The sequence below is a fragment of the Pelobates fuscus genome, chromosome 1, assembly GCF_036172605.1.
Source record: "Pelobates fuscus isolate aPelFus1 chromosome 1, aPelFus1.pri, whole genome shotgun sequence".
NCBI lineage: Eukaryota > Metazoa > Chordata > Amphibia > Anura > Pelobatidae > Pelobates > Pelobates fuscus.
In genome coordinates, this window is record NC_086317.1 from 484,835,532 (window position 1) to 484,850,175 (window position 14,644).

At 48.8% G+C, this 14,644-nt stretch overlaps 1 protein-coding gene across 4 annotated transcripts in view; it reads left to right on the forward strand.

Annotated features, from left to right (window-relative positions):
* Positions 1-14,644, forward strand: part of LOC134573014 (gastrula zinc finger protein XlCGF26.1-like) — a 430,963-nt gene that overhangs the window by 376,114 nt on the left and 40,205 nt on the right. The window contains exon 1 of one of the 4 annotated variants that reach the window (XM_063432384.1): positions 5,548-5,587. The exons of 2 other annotated variants lie outside the window; for them this stretch is intronic. The gene's annotated coding sequence lies outside the window, so the exon portion shown is untranslated. Of the gene's footprint in view, positions 1-5,547; positions 5,588-14,644 lie in introns of those variants that run through there. One more of the 4 variants, XM_063432375.1, reaches the window with a different exon arrangement.

The window sequence follows — 14,644 nt, forward strand, 5'->3', positions numbered from 1 at the left end:
AGTGGCCAGCGGACTTCCACCTTGTCTAAGAGCCGTAGCTGCAGCCGCCCTGCTAGTAGCTGAAGCCGATAAACTCACTCTGGGTCAAGAACTTTATGTACGAGTCCCACATGCAGTACAGACGTTGTTGGATTACAAAGGAAATCATTGGTTTAGTAACAGCCGTATGACCAAGTATCAAGCAATGTTGTGTGAAAACCCCAGAGTGCATTTAGAGACTGTAAACACCTTAAATCCAGCTACCCTTTTGCCACAACCTACTGAAAGTCAACATGATTGTTTGGAAGTAATGGATGAAGTATTCTCAAGTAGACCAGATCTTCGTGATTTTCCCATCCAGAACCCCGATGTTCAATATTATACCGACGGCAGTAGTTATGTGAAAGAAGGGATCCGCTATGCAGGATATGCAGTGACAACAATAGACAAGGTGATAGAAGCTCGGCCACTGGCGAAAGGAACATCAGCACAAAAGGCAGAATTGATAGCACTGACACGAGCGTTACAATTGGCTGAAGGTTTAAGAGTGAACATCTATACGGACTCTAAGTATGCGTTTTTAACCACTCATGCCCACGGAGCTTTGTATAAAGAAAGAGGACTACTGAATTCAGAAGGCAAAGAAATCAAGTACGCAGCTGAAATCCTACAACTATTGGAAGCAGTGTGGGAACCGAAAGAAGTCGGTATCATACATTGTCGAGCGCATCTGAGAGGAGATGGTGATGTAACTAAGGGAAATCGGATGGCAGATAGTGCAGCTAAGCGTGCTGCTGAATCAGGAAGACAGGAGTATGTGGGGCATATAGCTGCTCTTATACCAACTCCACTGTCCCAATGGACTCCAGTTTATACAGCTCAAGAAGAGGAGTGGTTAAAGACTGAACCAGGAAAGTATTTGGAGAACAAGTGGTATCAGCTACAAGATGGAAGAATAGTCATACCAGCATCACTAGCGGTAGAAATTGTCCAAAATTATCATAACGGGACACATTCTGGGAGAGACAGCACTGAAGAATCTCTTAGAAAACATTTCTACATACCAAGATTGTCCAACTTGACTCAGGCCATTGTACGAAGATGTGTAACGTGTGCTAAAAATAATGCAAGACAAGGACCAGTAAAGCCACCAGGAGTCCAGTTTATGGGGGGACTCCCCATGTCCGATCTACAAATAGACTTTACAGTGATGCCTAAATCGGGTGGACATCGTTACCTGTTGGTAATTGTGTGCACCTATTCAGGCTGGGTAGAAGCATGTCCTACTCGTACAGAGAAAGCAGGAGAAGTTGTAAGATTCCTGCTACGAGAAATAATACACCGATATGGACTACCCTGTTCTATAGGATCGGACAATGGTCCAGCTTTTGTTCATCAGTGCCTACAACAACTGACTCATATGCTTGGTATAAAGTGGAGGCTTCATACTGCATATAGACCCCAGAGTTCTGGTAAGGTAGAGAGAATGAATGGAACTATTAAGAATCAGTTGGCTAAATGTGTCAGGAAACCCAACTTAAGTGGAACGTTCTCTTACCCATAGCTCTATTGCGAATCCGCAGTACCCCTACCAGAAGGATGGGCCTCTCTCCTTTTGAAATCATGTATGGACGACCACCTCCCGTACTTGGTAACTTAAGGGGGGACTTGAGTCAGTTGGGAGAAGGAATTACCCGGCAGCAGGTTGTAGAGTTGGGTAAGACTATGGAGGAGGTACAGAAATGGGTACAAGATAGATTACCTGTGAATATTTATCCCCCTGTTCATAGTTATCATCCAGGAGATCAAGTGTGGATTAAAGAGTGGAATAATGTACCGTTAGGGCCCAAGTGGAGAGGTCCTTATGTTGTTCTTTTGTCTACCCCTACAGCGATAAAAGTAGCCGAAGTGACTCCGTGGATACATCACTCCAGGGTTAAACCAGCAGCAGTCGATTCTTGGCAAGTTACAGCAGATCCAGAGAATCCCTGCAAGATCCGGTTAAAACGCACTACTCAGTCGGAGTAACGAGGAACTATTGTGGATTACAAATTTTATTGTTACAGGGATTTGGTGCGTGAGTGAGAAGGCCATAATAAAGCCTGTCCGCTTACCAACACATAGTATATAAGCCAGGAAAGTCTCGAAGGGACACCTGTGAAGACGAGCAGGACTCCATTCCCTGCAGCCCTCACATCCTGGAAGCTGAGGCGCCTTCGCACGGACGAAGACTGAGGATGACGGCGAAAGATGTGCTTTTGATAGTGTTTATTTATGTGTTTTTATATTCAGGAAGGTAGAGGTACCGACACTCCTAGCTGTGAGGTATGCATTAAGACTACGAGAACAGGTAACCATATTTCCCAAACCCTAATTTGGCATTCACAATACGAGTGTAAAGGAGATGTATCGAGATGTAGATACTTAAATATAGACTATAGTGTGTGCCATTTAGGAGTAGGAGAACCTAAGTGCTTCAGTCCAGAGTATCAACCTCGTACAATTTGGTTGACTCTCAGGAATGGAGATCCTCAGGGGACCCTAATTAACAAGACGGTGTTAGAATCCGTACATTCTTCGGGTGTTCTGCTATTTGATGCGTGTAAAGCGATATCGAGTGGTAGAAAGCCGTGGAATGTATGTGGGGATCTTAGATGGGAGAGGACGTATGGGTCTAATGATAAATATATTTGTCCCAGTAGTAAAAATAAATATGTGAGTCCTAGATGCCCAAATAAAGATTATAACTTTTGCCCATATTGGTCTTGTGTGGGGTGGGCGACTTGGGGACAGACAGTAGACAAAGACATGATAGTGACTAAGTTGCCGACTAGCCCATATTGTAAGTCTATGGAATGTAATCAAATCCATATACTTGTAAATAACCCCGATGAGTTCTTAGACAAATATGGCAATTTATTTGGGTTTCAGATATACGGGACGGGTTTAGATCCTGGGACAGTATTGTTTATAGGGATAGAGACTGATACGGTATCCTCCCAAACTCATCAAGTATACCATTCCTTTTATGAAGAGATGAGTATAGATAATAAGATCCCCCATAATGCTAAAAACCTGTTCATCGATTTAGCCGAAAGTATTGCCGGTAGTCTTAATGTTACCAACTGCTATGTGTGTGGAGGTACTAACATGGGAGACCAATGGCCTTGGGAAGCAAAGGAGGTAATGTCCGGTTCTGAGGCAGTTGACCAACTGATATCTACACAAGCCGATTATCATATGAGTGTTAGAGGTAAATCTGAGTGGAGATTAAAGACCTCCATCATAGGTTATGTTTGCATAGCAAGGAAAGGAATAATGTATAATACTTCTGTAGGAGAATTAACTTGTCTAGGGCAAAAAGCTTATGATGATGATGATACAAAGAATACAACTTGGTGGTCGGCTTCAAATGTCTCGGAACCATCTAACCCGTTTGCTAGATACGCCAATTTAAAGGATGTGTGGTTTGATTTATCCATCACATCTACCTGGAGAGCCCCAGCAAATTTGTACTGGATCTGTGGTGAGAAAGCCTATTCGGAGTTGCCACAGGACTGGGAAGGGGCATGTGTGTTGGGTATGCTCAAACCATCCTTCTTCTTGTTACCGATTGAAACAGGTGAGACTTTAGGTGTTAAAGTGTATGATGTGAATCATAGGAAGAAAAGGGGACCCATAGAGATAGGCGCCTGGGAAGATAATGAATGGCCTCCCCAGCGTATCATAGATTATTATGGGCCAGCCACGTGGGCTGAGGATGGTACCTTTGGTTACAGAACCCCTATTTATATGCTCAACCGTATTATAAGATTACAGGCGGTGGTTGAGATTATTACTAACGAGACATCACAAGCGCTCAATCTTCTAGCAAAGCATAACACCAGGATGAGGACAGCAGTCTACCAAAATAGATTAGCCTTGGATTACCTTTTGGCAGTAGAGGGAGGTGTATGTGGGAAGTTTAACCTGAGCAATTGCTGTCTTCAAATAGATGACGAGGGGCAAGCAATGGCTGAGCTTACTAGCCATATGGTTAAACTAGCGCATGTGCCTACTCAGGTATGGAAAGGGTATAATCCAAGTAGTTGGTTTGGTAGCTGGTATGAGTGGTTTGGAGGGCTTAAGGCAGTGGTAGGTGGAGTCCTACTGATTTTAATGTTGTGTCTACTCCTGCCGTGTCTTATACCCTTAGTAGTTAGGTCTGTGCGAAGCCTGATAGAAAATATAGCAGAGAGGAAGGCTGCTGCACAGATAATGGCGATTTATAAGTATAGGGCTCTAGATCAGGGAGAACCAATGCAGGAAGATGAGTGTTGAAGATTCACATCATAAGATAAGTCTGGTCTGGTTCAAGGTAACTTGCGGTGTATGCAAACCAAGGTTAAGTGATGCCTCAAGTAATTGTGAAATATCAAGAGGCATCAAAGGGGGGAATGTGGTGGAATCTCGGTAAAAATAAATTTAGTAGGCCGAGATTACCACGTGGCATGTGTACGTGCATATGCTGACGTATCGATCAGTTGGTTGCACGAGGCAAGATACGATCAGTAGTGTACGGAGCATGTGCAAGAATACAGGATGTAGTATTCCCCCACCTCCATTGTGCTGGACAAGCCATGCGGTCAAGCAGGAAGTTAATTCTTATTTGTGTTGATTGGTTAAGAGAATGTGCGGGTGGAGCTTAATATGGGAGGAGTTATGTGCCTATATAAGGAGCCTGCACTATTGTCCGGGGCTCAGAACTTGCTGTATTTTGGTGACGTTAATCCCTCTGAGTCCCGATCGGTGATCCAATAAAGAATCTCTTCCTTCCTGAAGAAACCTGTGTCCATCTCTCTGTGCTTCGCTTCCGTCAGTTTCTCCGGTATCAACTGTACCCCTAATCCCCTCCCCCAGCCCTGTGTCACTGTACCCCTAATCCTCTCCCCCAGCCCTGTGTCACTACCCCTAATCCCCCTCCCCCAGCCCTGTGTCACTACCCCTAATCCCCCTCCCCCAGCCCTGTGTCACTGTACCCCTAATCCCCCTCCCCCAGCCCTGTGTCACTGTACCCCTAATCCCCCTCCCCCAGCCCTGTGTCACTGTACCCCTAATCCCCCTCCCCAGCCCTGTGTCACTGTACCCCTAATCCTCTCCCCCAGCCCTGTGTCACTGTACCCCTAATCCCCTCCCCCAGCCCTGTGTCACTGTACCCCTAACCCCTCCCCCAGCCCTGTGTCACTGTACCCCTAACCCCTCCCCCAGCCCTGTGTCACTGTACCCCTAATCCCCTCCCCCAGCCCTGTGTCACTGTACCCCTAACCCCTCCCCCAGCCCTGTGTCACTGTACCCCTAATCCCCTCTCACAGCCCCATAGGCCTTTTTTTGTCACCCCAGGTTTGTTACCCCCTCTCATTCTCTCTACCTAAATTTGATTGTTGATTAAAAGCAACTTTGCCCTCATCCATCATGGCGCCGTGCGGGTCACTCTCCGTGATGTAATTTCCGGTCTCAGAAAGAGGATTTCCTGGCTAATCAGTTGAGCTCGCAGGCACCGCCCCCTCCTCACCCGGTAAGCTCCATTGCCCTCAGTGACGTCATATGTCTGCGCCGCTGGGAGCGGAGGGTAAGGCTGGGAGTTCTGGGTCTCATTGTGTTTATTGAGGTTATTCCTGGTTCCAGGTCAGGGGGTTATTATTGTCCTCAGTGACCGCTAATGCAGCCATTCATTACTTAGTGAGCAGCAGGGAGGATACTGGATCTTTAATACAATGCTGTCACAATTACAGACAATTACACTAACATGGAGAGAGAAGGGGCAACATGGAGAGAGAGAGAAGGAGAGGGGGCAACATGGAGAGAGAGAGAAGGAGAGGGGGTAACATGGAGGGAGAGAGAAGGAGAGGGGGTAACATGGAGAGAGAGAGAGAGAAGGAGAGGGGGTAACATGGAGAGAGAGAGAAGGAGAGGGGGTAACATGGAGAGAGAAGGGGCAACATGGAGGGAGAGAGAAGGAGAGGGGGTAACATGGAGGGAGAGAGAAAGAGAGGGGGTAACATGGAGGGAGAGAGAAGGAAGGAGAGGGGGTAACATGGAGAGAGAGAGAAGGAGAGGGGGTAACATGGAGAGAGAGAGAGAAGGAGAGGGGATAACATGGAGGGAGAGAGAATGAAGGAGAGGGGGTAACATGGAGGGAGAGAGAAGGAAGGAGAGGGGGTAACATGGAGAGAGAGAGAGAAGGAGAGGGGGTAACATGGAGGGAGAGAGAAGGAGAGGGGGTAACATGGAGAGAGAGAGAAGGAGAGGGGGTAACATGGAGGGAGAGAGAAGGGGCAACATGGAGGGAGAGAGAAGGAGAGGGGGTAACATGGAGGGAGAGAGAAGGAGAGGGGGTAACATGGAGGGAGAGAGAAGGAGAGGGGGTAACATGGAGGGAGAGAGAAGGAGAGGGGGCAACATGGAGGGAGAGAGAAGGAGAGGGGGTAACATGGAGAGAGAGAGAAGGAGAGGGGGTAACATGGAGAGAGAGAAGGAGAGGGGGTAACATGGAGGGAGAGAGAGAAGGAGAGGGGGTAACATGGAGGGAGAGAGAAGGAGAGGGGGTAACATGGAGAGGGAGAGAGAAGGAGAGGGGGTAACATGGAGAGGGAGAGAAGGAGAGCGGGTAATATGGAGGGAGAGAGAAGGAGAGGGGGTAACATGGAGGGAGAGAGAAGGAGAGGGGGTAACATGGAGGGAGAGAGAAGGAGAGGGGGTAACATGGAGGGAGAGAGAAGGAGAGGGGGTAACATGGAGGGAGAGAGAAGGAGAGGGGGTAACATGGAGGGAGAGAGAAGGAGAGGGGGTAACATGGAGGGAGAGAGAAGGAGAGGGGGTAACATGGAGAGAGAGAAGGAGAGGGGGTAACATGGAGAGAGAGAAGGAGAGGGGGTAACATGGAGAGAGAGAAGGAGAGGGGTAACATGGAGAGAGAGAGAAGGAGAGGGGTAACATGGAGAGAGAGAGAAGGAGAGGGGTAACATGGAGGGAGAGAGAAGGAGAGGGGTAACATGGAGGGAGAGAGAAGGAGAGGGGGTAACATGGAGGGAGAGAGAAGGAGAGGGGGTAACATGGAGGGAGAGAGAAGGAGAGGGGGTAACATGGAGGGAGAGAGAAGGAGAGGGGGTAACATGGAGGGAGAGAGAAGGAGAGGGGGTAACATGGAGGGAGAGAGAAGGAGAGGGGGTAACATGGAGGGAGAGAGAAGGAGAGGGGGTAACATGGAGGGAGAGAGAAGGAGAGGGGGTAACATGGAGGGAGAGAGAAGGAGAGGGGGTAACATGGAGGGAGAGAGAAGGAGAGGGGGTAACATGGAGGGAGAGAGAAGGAGAGGGGGTAACATGGAGGGAGAGAGAAGGAGAGGGGGTAACATGGAGGGAGAGAGAAGGAGAGGGGGTAACATGGAGGGAGAGAGAAGGAGAGGGGGTAACATGGAGGGAGAGAGAAGGAGAGGGGGTAACATGGAGGGAGAGAGAAGGAGAGGGGGTAACGGGGAGGGAGAGAGAAGGAGAGGGGGTAACGGGGAGGGAGAGAGAAGGAGAGGGGGTAACATGGGGAGGGAGAGAGAAGGAGAGGGGGTAACATGGGGAGGGAGAGAGAAGGAGAGGGGGTAACATGGGGAGGGAGAGAGAAGGAGAGGGGGTAACATGGGGAGGGAGAGAGAAGGAGAGGGGGTAACATGGGGAGGGAGAGAGAAGGAGAGGGGGTAACATGGGGAGGGAGAGAGAAGGAGAGGGGGTAACATGGGGAGGGAGAGAGAAGGAGAGGGGGTAACATGGGGAGGGAGAGAGAAGGAGAGGGGGTAACATGGGGAGGGAGAGAGAAGGAGAGGGGGTAACATGGGGAGGGAGAGAGAAGGAGAGGGGGTAACATGGGGAGGGAGAGAGAAGGAGAGGGGGTAACATGGGGAGGGAGAGAGAAGGAGAGGGGGTAACATGGGGAGGGAGAGAGAAGGAGAGGGGGTAACATGGGGAGGGAGAGAGAAGGAGAGGGGGTAACATGGGGAGGGAGAGAGAAGGAGAGGGGGTAACATGGGGAGGGAGAGAGAAGGAGAGGGGGTAACATGGGGAGGGAGAGAGAAGGAGAGGGGGTAACATGGGGAGGGAGAGAGAAGGAGAGGGGGTAACATGGGGAGGGAGAGAGAAGGAGAGGGGGTAACATGGGGAGGGAGAGAGAAGGAGAGGGGGTAACATGGGGAGGGAGAGAGAAGGAGAGGGGGTAACATGGGGAGGGAGAGAGAAGGAGAGGGGGTAACATGGGGAGGGAGAGAGAAGGAGAGGGGGTAACATGGGGAGGGAGAGAGAAGGAGAGGGGGTAACATGGGGAGGGAGAGAGAAGGAGAGGGGGTAACATGGGGAGGGAGAGAGAAGGAGAGGGGGTAACATGGGGAGGGAGAGAGAAGGAGAGGGGGTAACATGGGGAGGGAGAGAGAAGGAGAGGGGGTAACATGGGGAGGGAGAGAGAAGGAGAGGGGGTAACATGGGGAGGGAGAGAGAAGGAGAGGGGGTAACATGGGGAGGGAGAGAGAAGGAGAGGGGGTAACATGGGGAGGGAGAGAGAAGGAGAGGGGGTAACATGGGGAGGGAGAGAGAAGGAGAGGGGGTAACATGGGGAGGGAGAGAGAAGGAGAGGGGGTAACATGGGGAGGGAGAGAGAAGGAGAGGGGGTAACATGGGGAGGGAGAGAGAAGGAGAGGGGGTAACATGGGGAGGGAGAGAGAAGGAGAGGGGGTAACATGGGGAGGGAGAGAGAAGGAGAGGGGGTAACATGGGGAGGGAGAGAGAAGGAGAGGGGGTAACATGGGGAGGGAGTGAGAAGGAGAGGGGGTAACATGGGGAGGGAGAGAGAAGGAGAGGGGGTAACATGGGGAGGGAGAGAGAAGGAGAGGGGTAACATGGGGAGGGAGAGAGAAGGAGAGGGGGTAACATGGGGAGGGAGAGAGAAGGAGAGGGGGTAACATGGGGAGGGAGAGAGAAGGAGAGGGGGTAACATGGAGGGAGAGAGAAGGAGAGGGGGTAACATGGAGGGAGAGAGAAGGAGAGGGGGTAACATGGAGGGAGAGAGAGAAGGAGAGGGGGTAACATGGAGGGAGAGAGAGAAGGAGAGGGGGTAACATGGAGGGAGAGAGAAGGAGAGGGGGTAACATGGAGGGAGAGAGAAGGAGAGGGGGTAACATGGAGGGAGAGAGAAGGAGAGGGGTTAACATGGAGGGAGAGAGAAGGAGAGGGGTTAACATGGAGGGAGAGGGGGTAACATGGAGGGAGAGAGAAGGAGAGGGGGTAACATGGAGAGAGAGAGAGGAGAGGGGGTTATTATTGTCCTCAGTGACCGCTAATGCAGCCATTCATTACTTAGTGAGCAGCAGGGAGGATACTGGATCTTTAATACAATGCTGTCACAATTACAGACAATTACACTAACATGGAGAGAGAAGGGACAACATGGAGGGAGAGAGGAGAGGGGGTAACATGGAGAGAGAGAGAAGGAGAGGGGATAACATGGAGAGAGAGAGAAGGAGAGGGGGTTATTATTGTCCTCAGTGACCGCTAATGCAGCCATTCATTACTTAGTGAGCAGCAGGGAGGATACTGGATCTTTAATACAATGCTGTCACAATTACAGACAATTACACTAACATGGAGAGAGAAGGGGCAACATGGAGGGAGAGAGAAGGAGAGGGGGTAACATGGAGAGAGAAGGAGAGGGGGTAACATGGAGAGAGAAGGAGAGGGGGTAACATGGAGAGAGAAGGAGAGGGGGTAACATGGAGAGAGAAGGAGAGGGGGTAACATGGAGAGAGAGAAGGAGAGGGGGTAACATGGAGAGAGAGAGAAGGAGAGGGGTAACATGGAGAGAGAGAGAAGGAGAGGGGGTAACATGGAGAGAGAGAGAAGGAGAGGGGGTAACATGGAGAGAGAGAGAAGGAGAGGGGGTAACATGGAGGGAGAGAGAAGGAGAGGGGGTAACATGGAGGGAGAGAGAAGGAGAGGGGGTAACATGGAGGGAGAGAGAAGGAGAGGGGGTAACATGGAGGGAGAGAGAAGGAGAGGGGGTAACATGGAGGGAGAGAGAAGGAGAGGGGGTAACATGGAGGGAGGGAGAGAGAAGGAGAGGGGGTAACATGGTGAGAGGGAGAGAGAAGGAGAGGGGGTAACATGGAGAGAGAGAGAGAGAAGGAGAGGGGTAACATGGAGAGGGAGAGAGAAGGAGAGGGGTAAGATGGAGGGAGAGAGAAGGAGAGGGGGTAACATGGAGGGAGAGAGAAGGAGAGGGGTAACATGGGGAGAGAGAGAGAGAGAAGGAGAGGGGGTAACATGGAGGGAGAGAGAAGGAGAGGGGGTAACATAGAGAGAGAGAGAGGGGGTAACATGGAGAGAGAGAGAGAGAGAGAGAAGGAGAGGGGGTAACATATAGAGAGAGAGAGAGAGAGAAGGAGAGGGGGTAACATGGAGAGAGAGAGAAGGAGAGGGGGTTATTATTGTCCTCAGTGACCGCTAATGCAGCCATCCATTACTTAGTGAGCAGCAGGGAGGATACTGGATCTTTAATACAATGCTGTCACAATTACAGACAATTACACTAACATGGAGAGAGAAGGGGCAACATGGAGGGAGAGAGAAGGAGAGGGGGTAACATGGAGGGAGAGAGAAGGAGAGGGGGTAACATGGAGGGAGAGAGAAGGAGAGGGGGTAACATGGAAGGAGAGGGGGTAACATGGAGAGAGAGAGAGAAGGAGAGGGGGTAACATGGAGAGAGAGAGAAGGAGAGGGGGTAACATGGAGAGAGAGAGGAGAGGGGGTAACATGGAGAGAGAGAAGGAGAGGGGGTAACATGGAGAGAGAGAGAGAAGGAGAGGGGGTAACATGGAGAGAGAGAGAAGGAGAGGGGGTAACATGGAGAGAGAGAGAAGGAGAGGGGGCAACATGGAGGGAGAGAGAAGGAGAGGGGGCAACATGGAGGGAGAGAGAAGGAGAGGGGGCAACATGGAGGGAGAGAGAAGGAGAGGGGGCAACATGGAGAGAGAGAGAAGGAGAAGGGGTAACATGGAGAGAGAGAGAGAGAAGGAGAGGGGGTTATTATTGTCCTCAGTGACCGCTAATGCAGCCATTCATTACTTAGTGAGCAGCAGGGAGGATACTGGATCTTTAATACAATGCTGTCACAATTACAGACAATTACACTAACATGGAGAGAGAAGGGGCAACATGGAGGGAATGAGAAGGAGAGGGGGTAACATGGAGGGAGAGAGAAAGAGAGGGGGTAACATGGAGGGAGAGAGAAGGAAGGAGAGGGGGCAACATGGAGAGAGAGAGAGAAGGAGAGGGGGTAACATGGAGAGAGAGAGAAGGAGAGGGGGTAACATGGAGAGAGAGAGAAGGAGAGGGGGTAACATGGAGAGAGAGAGAAGGAGAGGGGGTAACATGGAGAGAGAGAGAAGGAGAGGGGGTAACATGGAGAGAGAGAGAAGGAGAGGGGGTAACATGGAGGGAGAGAGAAGGAGAGGGGGTAACATGGAGAGAGAGAGAAGGGGAGGGGCTAACATGGAGAGAGAGAGAAGGAGAGGGGCTAACATGGAGAGAGAGAGCAGGAGAGGGGGTAACATGGAGAGAGAGAGAAGGAGAGGGGGTAACATGGAGGGAGAGAGAAGGAGAGGGTGCAACATGGAGGGAGAGAGAAGGAGAGGGGGTAACATGGAGGTTTTAACCCCTTCAACGACAAGTTAATGTAACAGTTATAAAATCCAACATGAAGTGTGAATAATGGACACATTGCTGTCTGATCCTGATGTAAGACCGGAAAGTCTAGGAAAGATATTAAAAATCCCGTTATCTCCCACTATCAGACTCTACACTAATACAATATAAATGAGTTATAACATAAGCGAGGTCTGAGAGAACTTAAAGAGTGGAGGTATCAAGAGTAAGCCCGGACACGCGTTTTGCCGGTAAGCGGCTCTTCAGAAGGGAACTAAATCCCTGTTGTAAAGATTTAAATAGCGCCCTCTAAGTTTTGAATGGTGGATTAGATTACCACACTCATGACATCATCTTTGGGTCCATAGACGATGGAAGCCGAAGAGCTACAATAAAGTACTAGTTTAGATAGTACATAACTAATAGATTATTAGAAAAAAAGAGAATACTGATGTAAAATGTGTGTCAAGTACATGATAAATGTAATGTGTCATATTCCTTAATTGCAGTCAATACAACAAAGGGATTATTTAATCTTGCATATCAGTCTTGGAGAAAGAGAAATATCCAATAGAAATTGATAACTGAAATAATACGATAATAATAAATATAGTTGATCTGAGCATGAAAAAATTAACATGAATCCGAGTAAATACATATAAGAAATTAATAATGTGTAAATAATAAAATACAATAAGAGAAAACATAATTGGCAAAAAAAATAAAAATGTGTGTGTAAAGGCAGAGCCTGGAGTTGTGGGAGCAGCTAGTCCTGATGTAAAAACTCCCCTATCAGGCACTAGACTCCTCCTCTGTATCGCTCCGTTTTTGTGTCTTCACTTTTGGGTTAATCCAGGGTGAGAGGATCGCTATACAAGGTCCTGCCTCTGTTGGGCGCCTAGCTGCTCCACGAGACTGTCTCCTGGCTTAACAGTGAGTTGACAGACGGGTGACTGGTACCGTCTGTACCATTAACTAGGGTAGCCTCCGACTCTCCTGGGTTCCCCGGCAACAAGTTAAGTCATTTAGACCCCCCCACGAACACGCAGGGTTCCCGACATGTAAAGGGATCCCCTTTGATACTTGCCGCGTACCGGCTTTCGTTTAGCCAAACAAGCGGTTCGGTAGATTAATCCCTCACCAAATGTGCGGGCCATTTCATGGGCATCTCCCTATTTCGTGCTGCATTCGGCACTTTCATTCATAGCACTGCTATTCCCTTCATTTAGGCTGGTGTCAGCTTTTCATATGCCAGATAGTGAGATTTTTTGGCTAATGTCGCCACCTTGTGGCCTTGTACAATATTGATTGGTACCAATTACTGTTTTTATATGTTCAATTATTTTCCTGACTGAGGTTGGTTTCTTTAGTCAGAATGGTTGGTTGGTTTAGAGGTCTGTTATAAGCACTATCGCTCCTAAAACTTTTATTGCCATATTCCTGTTAATCCTGTATTTACCACTTTTCTGTTGCTTCAGGCTCTTTAGGTCTGCATTTCGTGAAACATTAGCCAAATAAGTCTGTTTTTCTACTTATTAAATTGGTACGTGGATAAGCAGCTACAGGGTTTCTTACTTCAAGTCTGTGCTGGCTCACTTGGCTACACTTGGTTGCAGTATTTAAAGAGCTGCTGGTATATGCAGGTGATACTCAAAAAATTAGAATATTGTGCAAAAGTTCATTTATTTCAGTAATGCATAATGTAATGTAAAAGGGGAAACTAATATATGAGAAAGACGCATTACATGCAAAGCAAGATAGTTCAATTTGTCATAAGTGCGATGATTATGGCTTACAGCTTATGAAAACCCCAAATCCACAATCTTGGTAAATTAGAATTGTGGCAGAAGTAGCCACAAAAGACTGTAAAAATACTTTTTCCTATGTAAAAGAACGGTATTCCAGACTTTTACTATGAACGATTCGTTATTTTGCTGTATGTGAACAAGGCAATCGGTTCTCGAACAGTAATCACCATTCTGTTTGAGAACCGATTGTACCTCCCTTGCATGGGAGAATGTCATAAAAGGAGCATTGTGGCAAACCTAGCCACTTTAGGTCATATTGCAGAACATTTAACAGTTGACCGTTAACTCCTGTAGCCGTGAATAAAAATTAGTCAGTTGACTCCCAGGCTATGTCGTCTGGTCCTTGGGAATGGGAATTATGCTGTGTGTCCTGCCTTCTGTATGCTGAATCCTGATTACCAGCGGAGAGCCCTTGGATTAACCCCTGCCGCTCCGCTACAAGAATATTACATGCAATCAATAAAACAAGGAGTGTACATAGAACAATATCGGACCTATGAAAAGTATAAGCATGCATATGGACTCAGTACTTGGTTTGGGCCCCTTTTGCAGCAATTACTGCCTCAATGCGGCTTGGCATGGAAGCTATCAGCCTGTGGCAGTGCTGAGGTGTTATGGAGGACCAGGATGCTTCAATAGCGGCCTTCAGCTCTTCTGCATTGTTCGGTCTCATGTCTCTCCTCTTTCTCTTGGCAATGTCCCATAGATTCTCTATGGGGTTCTGGTCAGGCGAGTTTGCTGGCCAATCAAGAACAGTAATCCCACGGTCATTGAACCAGGCATTGGTGCTTTTGGCAGTGTGGGCAGGTGCCAAGTCCTGCTGGAAAATGAAGTCAGCATCCCCATAAAGCTCGTCTGCGGAAGGAAGCATGAAGTGCTCCAAAATCTCCTGGTAGACGGCTGCGTTGACCCTGGATTTAATGAAGCACAGTGGACCAACACCAGCAGATGACATGGCTCCCCAAATCAACACAGACTGTGGAAACTTCACACTGGACTTCAAGCATCTTGCAGTGTGTGCCTCTCCATTCTTCCTCCAGACTCTGGCTCCTTGGTTTCCAAATGAGATGCAAAAGTTGCTCTCATCAGAAAAGAGGACTTTGGACCACTGAGCAACAGACCAGGTCTGTTTTTCTTTAGCCC